The following is an 18,007-nucleotide window of genomic DNA, read 5'->3' as shown; positions in this document are numbered from 1 at the left end:
ACATTTCTCCAAAGAAGACATACAGATGGCAAAAAAAACACATGAAAACATGCTAAACAACACTAATTATTAGAGAAATGCAAATCAAAACTACAATGAGGTATCACCTCACATTGGTTAGAATGGGCATCATCAGAAAAATCTACAAGCAATAAATGCTGGAGAGGGTGTGGAGAAAAGGTAACCCTCTTGTACTGTTGGTGGGAACGTAAATTGATACAGCCACTATGGAGAACAGTATGGATGTTCCTTAAAAAATTAAAAATAGAATTACCATATGACCCATCAATCCTACTACTGGGCACATACCCTGAGAAAATCATAATTCAAAAACATATATGGGGCTTCCCTAGTGGCGCAGTGGTTGAGAGTCTGCCTGCCGATGCAGGGGACACGGGTTCATGCCCCGGTCCGGGAAGATCCCACATGCCGCGGAGCGGCTAGGCCCGTGAGCCGTGGCCGCTAAGCCTGCGCATCCTGAGCCTGTGCTCCGCAACGGGAGAGGCCACAACTGTGAGAGGCCCGCGTACCACAAAAAAAAAAAAAAAGATATATGCACCCCAGTGTTCATTGCAGCACTATTTACAATAGCCAGGTCATGGAAACAACCTAAATGCCCATTGACAGATGAATGGATAAAGAAGATGTGGTCCATATATACAATGGAATATTACTCAGCCATTAAAAGGAACGAAATTGGGTCATTTGTAGAGATGTGGATGGACCTAGAGACTGTCATACAGAGTAAAGTAAGTCAGAAAGAGAAAAACAAATATCCTATATTAACGCATATATGTGGAATCTAGAAAAATGGTGCCGATGAACTGGTTTGCAAGGCAGAAATAGTGACACAGATGTAGAGAACAAACGTATGGACCCCAAGAGAGGAAGGGGGGGGTGGGATGAATTGGGAGATTGGGATTGACATATATACAGTAATATGTATAAAATAGATAACTAATGAGAACCTGCTGTATAGAACAGGGAACTCCACTTCACTGTACAGTAGAAACTAACAAAACATTGTAAAACAACTATATTCCAATAAAACAATACAATTTTTAAAAAACATAAAAAATTTACACTCACCAGTTAGAATAATCTCAAGTATAGAAACAAACAGCTACTTGCATTTAAAATTATTGTAATTATTACAAAGTAATTTACATTCCTAATGACCCTGAGCCATGAACAAAACATTAAATTACATAGCATTTAACCTGTTTAAGGTCTTGAGAGATTACTATCAAGAATAATTTTCTTTACATAGAGATCAGACTTGTGGTTGCCACAAGGGGTGGGTGGGAGAGGAATTGACTGGGAATTTGGGGTTGGTAGATGCAAACTATTACATTTAGAATGGACAAACAACAAGGTCCTACTGTATAGCACAAGGAACTACATCCAATATCCTGGAATAAACCATAATGGAAAAGAATATAAAAAAAGAATGTACATATGTGTATAACTGAGTCATTGCTGTACAGCAGACATTGGCACAACATTGAAAATTAACTATACTTCAATTTAAAAATTTTGAAAAAGAATAATTTTCTTTAAAACTTTTGGACCTAAAGGGGAAATTTTAAATTATTTAAATCCACAATTATTCAAAAGAAATGATAAACTGTGATAATAATAATTAGCTTGGGGGCTTCCCTGGTGGCACAATGGTTAAGAATCTGCCTGCCAATGCATGGGACACGGGTTTGAGCCCTGGTCCGGGAAGATCCCACATGCCATGGAGAAACTAAGCCCATGCACCACAACTACTGAGCCTGTGCTCTAGAGCCCACGAGCCACAACTACTGAAGCCCATGGGCCTAGAGCCCCTGCTTTGCAACAAGAGAAGCCACCGCAGTAAGAAGCCCACACACCGCAACAAAGAGTAGCCCCCACTCGCCTCAACTAGAGAAAGCCCACGCCCAGCAACTAAGACCCAACACAGCCAAAAATAAATAAATAAAATAAATAAATTTGTTTAAAAAATAATAATAATAATTAGCTTGGGAAAGTTGTCTATTATAATAACAGTTTTAAAACTAGAAAAACATGAAAAATTAAATAAGATAAAATAAATTAAAGTTGCAATTACATTCAAAGTCAATATGATCCTAATTATGACTTGTAAAAATATCTGGAATACAAGGCACAGCAGTCACTATTTTAACAAGCTTTTAAGACTATTTCTCAGTCAGAATGTCACCACACTTAAAAGGAGTGCTTATTATAGAATCAAAATATCTTTTGAGCAAAAAGTTAAAGCATAAGTTGGACTGTTACAGGTACAAAATAATTGAGGGATATTATAAAATAATTATACCTCTTAATAAGTTTCATTCCAGCTAGAAATCCAGGTTAGCAGAAGTCAAACAGGAAAAACAAGCATTTTAAAAGTTGAGTGCAAGATGAGAAATGCTAACTGAAGTATTTGTGACACTTGTTTTATGTTTTGTGGCTCTGGACATTTACTAATTTTCCCTGCCTAGACTCTTCCTCTTTCAGTGGTTCTTCATTCTGGTATTCAGCCTTTCCCAATGTAGTCTTTGTGCTCTGAAGGAAAATGATCTCTTCCCCAGCTGTAGATATGGACTCCGGATCAAACCATACCTGAAGCTCTCACTTTCCATTTCAAAGCCAATGTGTTTCTAATATTGCTTTGTCATTTTGAACTGATTTGTATTACCTTATAAATATATGTTTTAAATTATATCATATTTAAATAAAATTTGTATGAAATATGTCTGCGTAGTTAAAATCCTATTAATGAAATGAACACTCATGCAGCAGACATCAGCTTAAGAATAAAATGCTAGTGTCTCAGAGGTCTCCTAAGTGCCCTTCTTTGTTATAGTTGACTCCCCACCCCCATCCTCAGAGGTAGACACCATGCTCTATTAAGCCAGGCATTAAAGAAATTTGAAAAAATGTAAACAATGCCACTTTTCTCACTTTTGTTTTGGAAAATATAGTTATTTTTCATAAAAATGTTATTTACATTAACATGTCATTATCTATTATTGTTATATGACACGAAATAAGTATTTATAAATAAATGTTGACAGCTATAACCCACAGAAACAAAAACCCTTTGGGGTTCTTCAAATAATTTTTAAGAGTGTAAATAGGTTCAGAGACAAAAGTATTGGAGGCATATAACAGGAATGGTATTGCCAGGCTGAATACTGTGCACATATTTTTGATCATTTTTCTTTTGGATGGATGCTGCTCTTATTAATTCATACAGTTGTTATTTTTGGATGCTAATCATTTGCTTACACACTGCAAATACCATTTTGCAATGCAACTAATATTTTTCAGTCCCTCCATGGTTTCTTTTGATTATGAGGAGTTTTAATATTAGTGTAAAATGGATAAATTTTTTACTCTTTTGGTTCATCTTCTTATGTGTCTTATTTAATAAATCTATCCTCATTCAAAGGTTACAAAGATATTTTCCTATGTTTTCCTCTTTAAAGATATTTTCCTGTATTTTCAAGTTTTCCTTTCAGAGTAAGTCTTTCATTTTTCCTAGACTTGATTTTTGTGGAGGAAAGTACAGTTTCTTTTTTTCAAAAAATGATGTTTTATAAATTAACATAAACAACAGCCCACTGACATACAAGCGCTGGTACAAATCAAATTTTTCCTCTATGCCTGGGTCAGTTTCAGTGTTCTCTATTCCATTCCCTTGGTCTGTTTGCCTAACCCTGTGTTAAACAATTTTCACAGCTTTATGTTAACCTTGATATCTGAAACAGCAAATCATCTTATATCGTTCTTCTTCTCTGGGAATTTCATGACTATTCTTGACCTCTTGCTCTTCCATGATAATTTAGAATTAATGTGTCTAGTTCCATGAAAAACCCTGATGGGACAACCATTAGAATCACATTGAAAAAATAGATATATTGGGGGAGAATTGCTATTTTAATATACTGAGTTCTAGCCAAGAAGATCTTGGAAGATCTTTATGTTCATTTGGATATTCTTTAATTCCTTTTCCAATACAGTTAATGCTTTTCTCCATAAGGAGCTTGCTTAACTTTCATTAACTATTAGTAGGTACTTGGTGCTTGGGGTTACTATAAGAAATGGTATCTTTCCTAATTGCATTATTTAACTATTCATTGCTGCTACATAGAAATACAATTGACTTTTGTATGTTGATGTTTTTATCTAGCAATCTTGCTAAACTCTGATTAAATCTTATACTTTATCTGTGGACTCTCGGGTTTTCTATGTAAAATTACAGTTGATCTTTGAACAACAGGACTTTGAAGTGTGCAGGTCTACTTACACATGGATTTTTTTTTCAATAAGTACATACTATAATACGGCATGATCCACAGTTGGTTAAACGTACAGATGAGGAACCATGGATACAGAGAGCTTACATCCCACTGTGTTGAAGTGGAACCTCCACCTTTAACCCCCTTGACCACCCCCTGTTGTTCAAGAGTCAACTGTATTCCATCTATGAATAATGACAATTTTGTTTCCTCCTTTTTAATCATTATACTTTTTATTTCTTCTTCTTTCCTTACTGCACAAGCTAGGACTACAGGTACAATGTTGAACAGTGATGGGAATAGAAGATATCTTTGTCCTGTTCATTATTTAAGGACATGCTTTCAACACTACATTAGGAAGTGCTGGGCGCAGGCCCAAAGGTAGGTTAAGAACGTTTCCTTTTAACCCTCCTACACTGTTGGTGGGAATGTAAATTGGTGCAACCGCTATGGAAAACAGTATGGAGGTTCCTTAAAAAACTAAAAATAGAGCTACCATACGATCCATCAATCCCATTCCTGAGTATATATCCAGAAGAGATGAAAATGATAATTTGAAAGGATACATCACCCCAATGTTTACAGCAGCACTATTTACAGCACACTATTTGAAGTGTCCATCAACAGATTAATGGATAAACAAGATGTGATATATATATATTTCCCATTGCATATATATATATATATAATATACATATAATATTGCATAAAAAAGAATAAAATATTGCCATTTGCAGAAACATGGATGGACCTACAGAATATCACACTAAGTGAAGTAAGTCAGACAGAGAAAGACAAATATATGATCTCACTTATCTGTGGAATCTAAAAAATAATACAGGTACTTCCCTAGTGGCCCAGTGGCTAAGACTCTGCACTCCCAATGCTGAGGGCCCAGGTTTGATCCCTGCTCAGGGAAGTAGATCCCACATGCTGAAACTAAGAGTTCTTATGCCGCAACTAAAGATTCCACGTGCCGCAACTAAAGCTCCCGCATGTAGCAATGAAGATCCTGCGTGCCGCAACTAAGACCCGGTGCAGCCAAATAAATAAATAAATATTAAAAAAAAAAAGAAATGGAGTTAACATTTATAAAAAATAAAAAAATAAAAATAAATAATACAAATGAATCTATTCACAAGACAGAAACAGATTCACAGACATAGAAAAGAAACTTATTGTTACCAAAGGGGAAAGGGAGGGGGGGATAAATTAGGAGTATGAAATTAATAGGTATACACTACTATATACAAAATACACGAGCAACAGGGATTTATTGTATCAAGGAACAATATTCAATATCTTATAATAACCTATAATGGAAAATAATCTGAAAAAAATTCTATATATAACTGAATCACTTTGCTGTACACCTGAAACTAACACAATATTGTAAATCAACTATATTTCAGGGTTTTTTTGTTTTTAAATTTATTTATTTTATTTATTTATTTTTGGCTGCACCGGATCTTCACTGCTGCACGCGGGCTTTCTCTAGTTGCGGTGAGAGGGGATTCCTCTTCATTGCGGTGCACAGGCTTCCCACTGCGGTGGCGTCTCTTGTTGCGGAGCACAGGCTCTAGGCATGCAGGCTTCAATAGTTGTCGCTCACGGACTCTAGAGCGCAGGCTCAGTAGCTGTGGTGCTAGGGCTTAGTTGTTCCACAGCATGTGGGATCTTCCCGGACCCGGGCTCAAACCCATGTCCCCTGCATTGGCAGGTGGATTCTTAACCACTGTGCCACCAGGGAAGCCCCTATGCTTCAGTTTTAAAAGTTCCCTTTTATTCTGTTTGCTAAATTGTTTTTATGAATAGAGTTATGCAGAATGCTTTTTCTGCATCTATTGAGATGATCATATGATTTTCTCCTTTGAACTGTTAGTATAGTGAATTACAATACAGTAATATATTTTCTAATGTTAAATCATCTAACATTCTTGTAATAAACTTAATCATAATGTATTATCTTTTTTAAAATTTGCTATCAAGCAAATCAGTTTGTTCATTTTTAAAAAATTTTTACATTAAATTAAAAAATAAAATTGTACTGTTTTTTACTAACTTTGGTTTCAAGGTTGTGCTAACCTCATAAAACAAGTTGGGGAACATTCTTTCTCATCTGTTTTCTGGAAGAGTTTGTGTTATATTGGATTGGTCTGTTCTTTGAATGTTTGGATAACTGACCAGGAAAGCCTCCTGTGCCTGATTTTATTTGTTTGCTGTTTATGTTTTACTTTATAAAAAGATTTTAACTAAAGATTCAATTGCTCAAAAATTGTGCTAAAATCTCTTACTGTGGTGGTAAATTTTTAAAAAATCTCTTTGTGGTTCTGTCATATTATGTTTTGAGGCTACATTATTAGAGACATAAAATTTAGAATTACTTTATCTTCTTGGTGAACTGAATATTTTATCATTATGTAATAACTCTCATTAAAGTCATTTTACCTGGTAATATAGTTAGATCATGTTTCTTTTACTTGATATCTCACAGGTACGCCTTTTGAATCCTTAATTTTTAGTTTTTCTCTGTTCTTGCAATTTACATCTGACTTATGTAAATAGCATAAATGTTTGTTTCAATCCCATCTGAAAATTTTGCCTTTTGATTGGAAAGTTTATTCCATTCATAGTTGTGGTGATTACTGTTACATTTAGACCTATTTCTACCTTCTTATTATGTGCTATCTGTCCCATTTTTCATGCCTTTCCCTCCTTTCCCAAAGTTTCATTTTCCCTCATCCTCACCCTCAGCAGACAATTGCTTCCTATAGCACTGAGAAAAAAGAAGCAGTCAGGGGAGAACTTCCCCAAGCTCATCCACAACATCTAGCCACTTCACTGCATCTGGACTCATCGATAGCACATTTTCTTCTGTTGAGGATAAACTGTTCATCGTCCTAGGAAAGGCCAAGTCCACCGTTTGTGCACTAAATCCATCCCCTCTTGCCTTCTCAATGACCTGGCTCCAGCAACTCTCCACTCTATGTTCTGCATCATCCATCTTCTACTCTCTATGGGATCGTCCCCATAAGCCTATGTATACAATTTTTTTCCATCATAAAATGTTCCTGGCTCTGGACCCTGTTTTCTCCTCCAGTCACCACTCCAATTCTCTTCTTTATTTTACAGCAAAAGTCTTAAGAAGAGTTGTCTATACTTGGATTGGCCCGTTCTTTGACTTGTCTCCAGTTTCTGTTCTCCCCTTCTCTAAACCAACTCCCACGGGGTAAGTTATCAGTGACCTTCACATTTTCAATCTTGTTCTCATTTCTCATCCTACTTGATCACACAAAAGCACTTGACACAGCTGATTACACCCCTTTCCTTGAAATATTCTTTTCACTTGGCTTCCAGGGCACTCAACGGTCCCACTTTTTCTCTTACCTCATTAGTGGCATCTTAATTTCCTTTGTCCTTTACTCCTCATCTCTCTCAACACCAGACGTTGGAATGTTCCAAAGCTCAATCATTGGAATTCTTTTCTTTTCTAACTACTCAAACTCCATTGGTGAATTCGTGGTTTAAATATTTGAGACGCCAATGCGTGCTTCACAAAGGTGGGGATCTGCTTTGTCTGTTGTGTCCCCAGCCCCTTAGAGAGACACAAAAAGAACATTCAATAAATATTTGTTGAATAAATCAATAGTTTGAAAAAACACAAAAAATAAAAGTTATTAGTTAATGTTTAAAAATAAACATGAACCCTCTTAATGACATGCTTCTGGAAAAGATGACTCAAAACATATAGATGCTCATAAAATGGGTAAATTTACTGGAGTAGAATAATCTAGGAAACAATAGGCCCAGTATATAAATATACTGAATACTGGAAGTCTGGTAACTCCTTTATTAAATAATTGCATAATAAAAATAAGAGAAATGTCGTCTTTGGCATTTTTAAGCCAATGGCCTACCTCTTACTTTTTGCCTTAACAAAGTTTATTGCAAACTTTAAAAAGGTCCTTTAAATGGTAAAACCTTTGGTGACTCGCTTAGAGAGGTGAATACTTAATTGCTCAAAATTAATAAACAGGAAAAGAATAAAGAGATTATAGAAAGCCCGTAGATTGTATCTTTCCCAGTGTCTCTGTTTATTAAACAATTTTATTTCTTCTTTATTAAAATGTTCATTCAATTCTTTTGTCCATTTATTGGAGCCTAAACTTTTGCTTCTATTCTGAATTTGTATGAGCTATTTTAAATATTTGACATCAATCTTTTAAACTTACAGCAAACATTCCCCCTCAACTTACGTTTTATTAAAAATAAAACTTTAAATTTTAACACTTTGACCTAAATAGAATTTATTTTGGTGGTACTGTATGAAATTAAGTATTATAAAACACTTTGTTATTTATAAGCACTTTGTCAGTTCTTAAAACATTTGTATAAAAATAAATGGCAATCTCTTTTTTAGAGATAGTTGGATTTAGAGTTATAAAATTCCAACATTTTAAATGACATTTCAATTTTACTTAAATGTGTTTTAAAATAAATGACCTAGGTTAAATACAATGTCAAAAATAATGAAAACAGATTAAAATAGACTCCTGTTTAATATCTCTCCCACTCCTAATCTTCTCTGATCCTTTTACAGTCATAAGGGTCAAACATTTATGTTTATAGAAAGAGCAGTTGGGTTTTGTTTCTTAAAGCAAGTTTCTTTCATGGGTGTTAACAACAGGATTCGTAATGCTGATGATGACTCAATTATTCCTGGAAAATGCATCTTAAACCAGGCATCAAAAAGATGATGAAATGACATGAAACTGTGAAATAATGTCTTTGAGATTTTTTTTTTTAATAATGAAACAAAGAAGGAAATTGTCGTGGAGCAACAAAGCCCATGTGCCACAACTACTGAGCCTGCGCCCTAGAGCCCACAGGCCACAACTACTGAGCCTGTGTGCCACAACTACTGAAGCCTGCGCACTGCAACTACTGAGCCCGTGTGCTGCAACTACTGAATCCTGACCACCTAGAGCCCGTGCTCTGCAACAAGAGAAGCTACTGCAGTGAGAAGCCCGCGCACCGCAACGCAGAGTAGCCCCCACTCGCTGCAACTAGAGAAAGCCCCCACACAGCAGCGAAAACCCAACTCAGCCAAAAATAAATAAAAAATTTTAAAACTGAAACAAAGAAGGAAATTGTCTACTGAAAAAAAGTATGGCTGTACTTTATTTAAAAGAGTTCGTATGAGAGGGATATAAAGTAGATTTTTTTTTTAGGCCCAGCTGTGCTGCATGTGGGATCTTAGGTCCCTAACCAGGGGTCGAACCCATGCCCCCTGCATTGGGAGCTCAAAGTCTTAACCACTGGACTTCCAGGGAAGTCCCTAAAGTAGATATTCTTGATCAAAAGAGAAAATGAGCATTTTTGGGTCCTTAAACAAGCTTATCTATCACTGCATAACAAATTTCTGCCAAATCGACAGCTTAAAACAACTTATTTTCTGTCACAGTTTTGTAAATTGATTGCCTTCAGCTTGGTGATTCTCATTTTGGAGACTTTCATGCTTTTGCTCAGGTAGTTGATGGGGCTGAAGTCATCTGAAGGCTTGCCTTGGACATCAAGGATGGCTTCTTCACTCACATGATTTACACTTTAACTGGGTAGGCTGGTCAGGCATCTGTCCCTTCCTATGGCCTCTCTATGAGCCTGGGTTGAGTTTTCTCACAGCATGGTGGTCTAAGGTAAATTTTAAGTGGCTACTTGTTTCGCCTATAACAAGAGCTCTAAGAGACCGAGGCAGAAGCTACAAGGCTTTTTTGTGATCCAGACTTAGATATTACAAATCATCACCACTACTGTACTCTATTTGTTAAATGGGGTCAACCCAGGAATCTTGAACAACAGTATGAATACTAGAAGGTATAATTCAAGGGAGACCATCTTTGGAGACCAGCTACCACAAGTGCTTTCTACAACATTTGACGTAGAGCTGGTAAAGGTGCCCAAAAGAGCATCAAAAGAATATGATGGGTTAAAAAAAGTGGAAAAAAATCAGGAATGATTCTTTAATCCTACGCAGCCAAGTGTGAATTTTCCAGTTAATTTTACAATCTTTAAGTAATCACTATAACTTGTCCTTCTGACTATATTCTCTTCTGCTACTTTGGGGAATTTAACTGTGTATTCAAACTGATACCAGGCAATGAGAAAAGGACAGAACAACACCTAGAAACTCCCAACTGAATGATACCAAATGAAAGTCTGGCCCCTTGAAAGGCACATTTCGTTTTTAAGTACTAGGTGTACATAACAACTTATCATAATATAATAGTAGGTATACTGAAAATGTCATAAAATTTTAGACCTTGAAGGGACTTGAAAGCCAATCTTTTTTTTTGGCCACACCATGTGGATTGCAGGATCATAGTTCCCTGACCAGGGATTGAACCCAGGCCATGGCAGTGAAAGCCCCAAGTCCTAACCACTGGACCACCGGGGAATTCCTGAAAGCCAACCTTTATTTCAAAGACACTCTAACTAAGGCCAAGAGTGGTTAAGCAACTTGCTAAAGGCTTACATAAGTCGTTGAAGACATTCTAACTCCTAGTCCACAAATTTGCATGCAACATGCTACCTTTTTCACTTACCCAGTAGTATTTGAACTAAAACCTTACTAACAAGACAACTGGGCTTGAGTATGGTTGATCCTTATTAATTTTTAAGACTGCAGAGTGATACCTGTGATGTATTAGAGGGTACAAAGTGGTGTACAGAGAGAGAAAAAAAGCCCAAGTTTATTCTAGACCAGTGATTCTCAAATTTGAGTAAAGTATGAACTCCTTTTAAAGAAAAAAGAAGGGGGAAAAATTCTCAATGGCCACATTGTTGACTTAAATTTCTCTTTTAAAAATTACATGATTACGTTCAAATACAAAACTTTGTGTAAATTTCTTACGATTAGAACATGTATGTAACTATGAAACCAAAACAAATGTGCAAGTTTGTTAAGTAATATCTAACATATATACTAGTTAATGGGTAGTAGGCACTTTACATATAGCAACTCATTTAAAACTCACAACAACTCTATTAGGTGGGCACCATTATATTCATTTAGCAGATGGGGAAATCAAGACACAACTGGTCAGTGGAGACCTGGGTTTCACAAAAAGTTCACAGACAACTGAGTATGAAGAATGATATTGTTGGACAGAAATTAAATTGCTGCTTGTAATGTGAGTGTGGTACTGACTGAAACTTCGTAGATCTTCTGGTTTAACATACTTAAAATGAGCTCTCAAAAAGATACATGCACCCCAATGTTCATAGCAGCATTATTTACAATTGCCAAGATATGGAAGTAACCTAAGTGTCCATCAGCAGATGAATGGATAAAGAAGAAGTGGTATACACACACACACACACACACACACACACACACACACACACACACACACGCACTGGAATACTACTCAGCTATAAAAAAGAATGAAGTTTTGCCATTCACAACAACATGGATGGACTTGGAGGGCATTATGCTAAGCAAAATAAGCCAGACAGAGAAAAACAAATACTGTATGATATCACCTATATGTGGAAACTAAAAAATACCACAAACTGTTGAATGTAACAAAAAAGCAGCAGACTCACAGATATAGAGAGCAAACTAGTGGTTACCAGTGGGGAGAAGGAAGGAAAGAGGGGCAATAAAGGGTAGGGGATTAAGAGGTACAAAATATTAGGTATAAAATAAGCTACAAGAATATACTGTACAACACAGGGAATATAGCTGACACTTTATAATAATCACAAATGGAGTATAACCTTTAAAAATAGTGAACCACTATATTGTATACCTGTAATTTACGTAATAAAAAAAGTTTTAGTTAAAATGAGCTGGATAGTGACTAATTTCTCCCATCCCTTTTTTCTCTTCTGTCAACTGCTAAATATACCTTGGAAGAGCACAAATTAATGTTATTTGGTCTTCGCTAGAAGCAAATGCCTTGTTAGAAACTAAGTCTATATTTGCTCATTAAATTTTTTTAGACAATTCCTGATACTATTTTTTATTATTGAAATATAATTCACATACTATAAAGTTCACTCTTTTAAAGTGTACAATTCAGTAGTTTTTAGTATATTCACAAAGTTGTGCAACCATCACCATTATCTAATTCCAGGATATTTTCATCATATCGAAAAGAAATCCCCTCCCCATTAAGGAGTCATTCCCCATTCCCTTTTCCATCAGCCAGTAAATTAACAACTACTAATTTATTTTCTGTCTGTATGGATTTGCCTATTCTGGACATTTTATATGATGGGATCATAAAATATATGGGCTTTTGTGTCTGGCAGGTTTCACCTGAACTAATTTTTCAAGATTCATCTATGTTGTAGTCTGTATCAGTACTTCATTTATTTTTATAATGTCTGAATAATATCCTATTATATGAATATACTACATTTCATTTGTACATTTATCAATTGATAAGACGTTTAGGTTGTTTCCACTTTTGAACTATTATAATACTGCAGTGAACATTTGAGCGCAAGATTTCCTAAGGACATGTTTTCAATTCTCTTGGGTATATACCTAGGAGTAGAATTGTTAAACTATTTCAGAATAGGTGCACCATTTTACATTCCCATCATCAATGTATGAGGATTCTAATTTCTCTACTTTCTCATCAACTCTTAATATTATAATACTGACTTTGATTATAGCCATACTAGTGGGTGTGAAGTGATACCTCATGTGATTTTGATTTGCATTTCTCTAAGAACTAATGATGCTGAGCATCATTCCATGTTCTTGTTGGTCATTTGCATATCTTCTTTGGAGAAATATGTATTCAAATCATGTGTCCAGTTTATAATTGGGTTGTCTTTTTATTGTTCAGCTGTGAGTTCTCTCATTAGGCTTTGACAGGGTGATACTGCTAGGCACCAATGCAATGACAAATGCAAAAAACATGGGTTCTGAAATTGCATACTTGTACTCAGTTATAAAGTGGTCATCTATGAGATCCAGAATCAAATCTGCTTCTACTGAAATTTTGAAGCTTATCATCAAAAAATATACATTTTAAATGTTTAATAAAATACTGATATCAGAAATATTCCCTTCACTTCATATCACAGAGACTAAATTTTTCAAAGAAGTTAAGGCAGTGTTAGTTACAATAGCAAAAGAGTCAGAAAATGTATTATCCTAAAGCTGAGGGTTAAGAAAATAATTCTATACCAATATTACGGACTACAGAGCAACTAATAATTATAAGCATCTGGACTATGTTGATATATGGAAATCCATTCATGAAACAACATTAGCTACAAAATATCTATCTTATACAGATATATACTCATATACTCTAATAGATTTATAAATGTGTCTACATCATTTTATCTTCAGACAAAATCTATAAAATATATTCTTATAAATCTATTAAAATTTATTAATATATGTATACGTTTGTATATAATTTTATCTTCAATCTATTTCAAACAGATTATATACATACAAATTTATTAAAATCTGTGAATGTGCTTTGGCAAAAAATGTAAGGTAATGTTAACAGAATTTTATGTTTATTGGATTCTTTGGTTTCAAAAAGCACTGTTCCACAAATATGGTTCTATTTTATTAATAGCATTGCTCACAAAGATTCAGTGCTAAAAAAAATTTGGGAATTTGTTGGGAAGATGTTAAGCAAATGTTTTTAGGTAGAAGTCCTCAGAGCCTTTAATCCACTGATATGCATTGTGAATCTCTAAAAGAAAGAGGTTCTTCATATTATTTACTTCAAAGTCTGTTATTTTCATCATGATTTACATTTATTTTACTTGTATAAACAAATTTGTGTAAACCTCATTTGCACTTGTTTACTAATTTGTCTTCTCCACCGAACTATAAATTCTAACAGGACAGGTAAGTATATCTCTCTTCTTCACCATTGTTCCTAATGCCTCAGCCAGGGCATACAGCAGGAGCTCAATAAATACTTTTGTAGTGAATGTATTACTTGGAGGAGCATCTTGAGGGACAAGGGCTTGAAGTTACACACTTTGGAAACTACGACTCTAAAGTTATTCAATTGTATAATAACTTCAAAGAAAAATTTGTGTTAAAACCTCTAGACCAGCGGCAGAGTCAAGATGGCAGTGTGGGAAGACACGGAGTTGGCATCTCCCCACAATTAGGGTGCCTGCCGGCCAATGGTGGGAGACTCTGATGCCCAAGGAGATGGGAGGAACGTCCAAGTGAACCGGTAGGATGTGGGGGGACTGAGGGGTGAGGAGAACTGTAGGTCAGACAGGATCGGCGCCTCTGAGGCAGGGGAGATCAGGAGAGGCAGGCAGGAGGCACTCTCCAGGAAGAGCTGGAGAGGAGCGGAGGGCGATCGCCTGGCCCACTCGGGCCAGGGAGACTGCTGAGCTCCCAGGCCGGTCCCCTGCCCTCCAAACCCCCTCCAGGCCGAGTGGGTCCTGGGGGCATAGGAGGGAGGCCAGGGAGATCAGGAAAGGCAGGAGGTAGGAGACATCTGAGAGGAGCGGGAGAGGAGCAGAAGGCGTTTGCTCCGCCCACTCGAGCCCAGGAAGCCTGCTGGGCTCCCAGAGGAGGTCCCCCGCCCTCTGAGACCAGGGGTAGGGGGCACGCCTGGGGCCCCTTCTGTTCCTTGAGCCTAAGATCCACCCCCCACAGCCCACAGGGCTGGAAAAGTCCTAAGCACAGGCCCCGTCCACTGCCCAAACTTCACCCTTGCTTAGGCCCCACCCTCCACAGCCAAGGCCATGCCCCCCCTTTTTTTTCTTTCTTTCTATATATTTTTTTCTTTTCCCTCCTCCTCTTTTTTACTATTGTGATACTGATGTACCTTCTGGTTGTTGATTCATCTATATTTGTATTTTTATATTCTTTCTAACATATCTGTTAATTTCCTAGTCTAATTTTATTTTTTACTTTGTTACTATTCTTTTTTTTTTCCTTGCTGCCCCACGTGGCTTGTGGGATCTTGGTTCATCATCTGGGGGTCTGGTTGAAGCTCCTGTGGTGGGAGCTACAAGTCTGAACCACTGGACTAACAGAGAACCTCAGACCCCAGGGAATATTCATCGGAATGAGGTCTCACAGAGTTCCTCATCTCAGCACCAAGACCCAGCTCTACCCAACAGCCTACAAACTCCAGTGTTGGAAGCCTCAGGCCAAACAACCAGTAAGACAGGAACACAATCCCACTCATTAAAAGAAAAAAATGAGATGGCAAAAAAATATGTCACAAATGAAGAAGCAAGGTAAAAACCTACAAAACCAAATAAATGAAGAGGAAATAGGCAATCTACCTGAAAAAGAATTCAGAGTAATGACAGTAATGATTCAGAATACTGGAAATAGAATGGAGGCACGGATTGAGAAAACACAAGAAATGTTTAACAAATATCTAGAAGAACTAAAGAACAAACAAACAGAGATGAACAACACAATAACTGAAATGAAAAATACACTAGAAGGAATCAGTAACAGAATAACCAAGGCAGAAGAATGAATAAGTGAACTGGAAGACAAAATGGTAGAAACAACTGCTGAGGAGCAGAATAAAGAAAAAAGAACGAAAAGAATTGAAGACAATCTCAGAGACCTCTGGGACAACACTAAACGCACCAACATTCAAATTATAGGGGTTCCAGAAGAAGAAGAAAAAAAGAAAGGGACTGAGAAAGTATTTGACGGGATTATAGTTGAAAACTTCCCTAACATGGAAAAGGAAATAGTCATCCAAGTCCAGGAAGCAGAGTCCCATACAGGATAAACCCTAGGAAAAACACACCAAGACACATATTAATCAAACTAACAAAAATTAAATTGAAAGAAAAAATATTAAAAGCAGCAAGGGAACAAAAAATAACATACAAAGGAATCCCCATAAGGTTTTCAGCTGATTTTTCAGCAGAAACTCTGCAGGCCAGAAGGGAGTGGCAGGATATACTTAAAGTGATGAAAGGGAAAAACCTACAACCAAGATTACTCTACTCAGCAAGGATCTCATTCAGGTTCAATGGAGAAGTCAAAAGCTTTTCAGACAAGCAAAAGCTAAGAGAATTCAGCATCACCAAACCAGTGTTACAACAAATGCTAAAGAAATTGTCTAAGTGGGAAACACAAGAGAAGAAAAAGACCTACAAAAACAAACCCAAAACAATTAAGAAAATGGTAATAGGAACATACATATCGATAATAACCTTGAATGTAAATGGATTAAATGCACCAACCAAAAGACACAGACTGGCTGAATGGATACATATGCCCTGAGAAAACCATAATTCAAAAAGAAACATGTACCCCAATGTTCATTGCAGCACTATTTACAATAGTCAGGACATGGAAGCAACCTAAGTGTCCATCAACAGATGAATGGATAAAGAAGATGTGGCACACATATACAATGGAATATTACTCAGCCATAAAAAGAAATGAAATTGAGTTATTTGTAGTGAGGTGGATGGACCTAGAGTCTGTCATACAGAGTGAAGTAAGTCAGAAAGAGAACAACAAATACCGTATACTAACAAATATATATGGAATCTAAAAAAAAAAAATGGTACTGATGAACATAGTTGCAGGGCAGGAATAAAGAGGTAGACGTAGAGAATGGACTTGAGGACATGGGGTGGGAGGGGGGAGCTGGGGCAAAGTGAGAGTAGCATTGACATATATACGTTACGGAACGTCAAATATTTGGCTGGTGGGAAGCAGCAGCATAGCACAAGGAGATAGGTGATTTGCGATGACCTAGAGGGGTGGGATAGGGAGGGTGGGAGGGAGGCTGAAGAGGGAGCGGATATGGGGACATGTGTATGCATATGACTGATTTGCTTTGTTGTGCAGCAGAAACTAACACAGTAATGTGAAGCAGTTATACTCCAATAAAGATCTATTAAAAAAAATAAAAACCTCTAGGCCACTAGAGATCCATTTAATAAATTATTGCTGCACTTCAGGGGAACCCATTACTACTTCAGGGAACTAAAGAGATTTCTCAGAGAGCACATCATGACCTGGTAAAATCTTGCAAAATCATTTTTATACTCTGAAACTCCAACTGAAAACTGTAGTAAAAATGACAGTAACCATGGAAGAAGTTGTTGAAAGGAATCATGCTTTGCATAAATACCAACAATTTTGTGGAACACATTTGGTGACATGAGATTTTCCTTCGAGGATGTCTTCTTATTTTAATAGTTCAAGTACGAAGAGCAGACATTCCTTCTGGAAATTGCAAATTATTGACTCATTGATTCTCTTTTAGGATAAGTGATTTCACATACAACTTGACTTTTTTTTTGAATAGTCCATGTTATGACAGTTATTAAAAATATTTAAAATATATAGCTTTCCTACCTGTATTATACAATAATTTATAGTTTAGGTTAAAAAGTGCTTTATTTTTTAATAACCTCTTGTGAAATTGATATAATGTTATTGTATTTTTTAAGAACATAGGAAAGCTACTTTTCATCAACTACTAAGATTCATGAATTTCCTCCACTTGTCCTACAGAAGTGCTATAAAGATGCTAATTTCATTATTTCAGAGTAGTGTTGAAACAAAAATAATAAAAATTGACATAAAATTTAATTATTTTTTTCCACTTAGCAAAGTGCAAAGAATTTTACCAGATGCCAATGCTGCCACATCATGACACACCATTGAAAGGTAGCTTGTCTAAACTTCAAACCTCGATAATATTTGTGGGGGG

General features: G+C 36.3%; 1 long non-coding RNA gene across 3 annotated transcripts in view; it reads right to left on the bottom strand.

Annotated features, from left to right (window-relative positions):
• Positions 1–18,007, bottom strand: part of LOC307191396 — a 646,337-nt gene that overhangs the window by 627,298 nt on the left and 1,032 nt on the right. For all 3 annotated transcript variants that reach the window (XR_013829746.1, XR_013829747.1, XR_013829748.1), the window contains exon 2: positions 7,680–7,887. This is a non-coding gene — a long non-coding RNA (uncharacterized lncRNA). The remainder of the gene's footprint in view (positions 1–7,679; positions 7,888–18,007) is intronic.

This window comes from Stenella coeruleoalba (assembly GCF_951394435.1).
Source record: "Stenella coeruleoalba genome assembly, chromosome: 9".
NCBI lineage: Eukaryota > Metazoa > Chordata > Mammalia > Artiodactyla > Delphinidae > Stenella > Stenella coeruleoalba.
The sequence above is the reverse complement of the archived record's forward strand: the minus strand, read 5'-3'. Positions and strand labels throughout refer to the sequence as shown.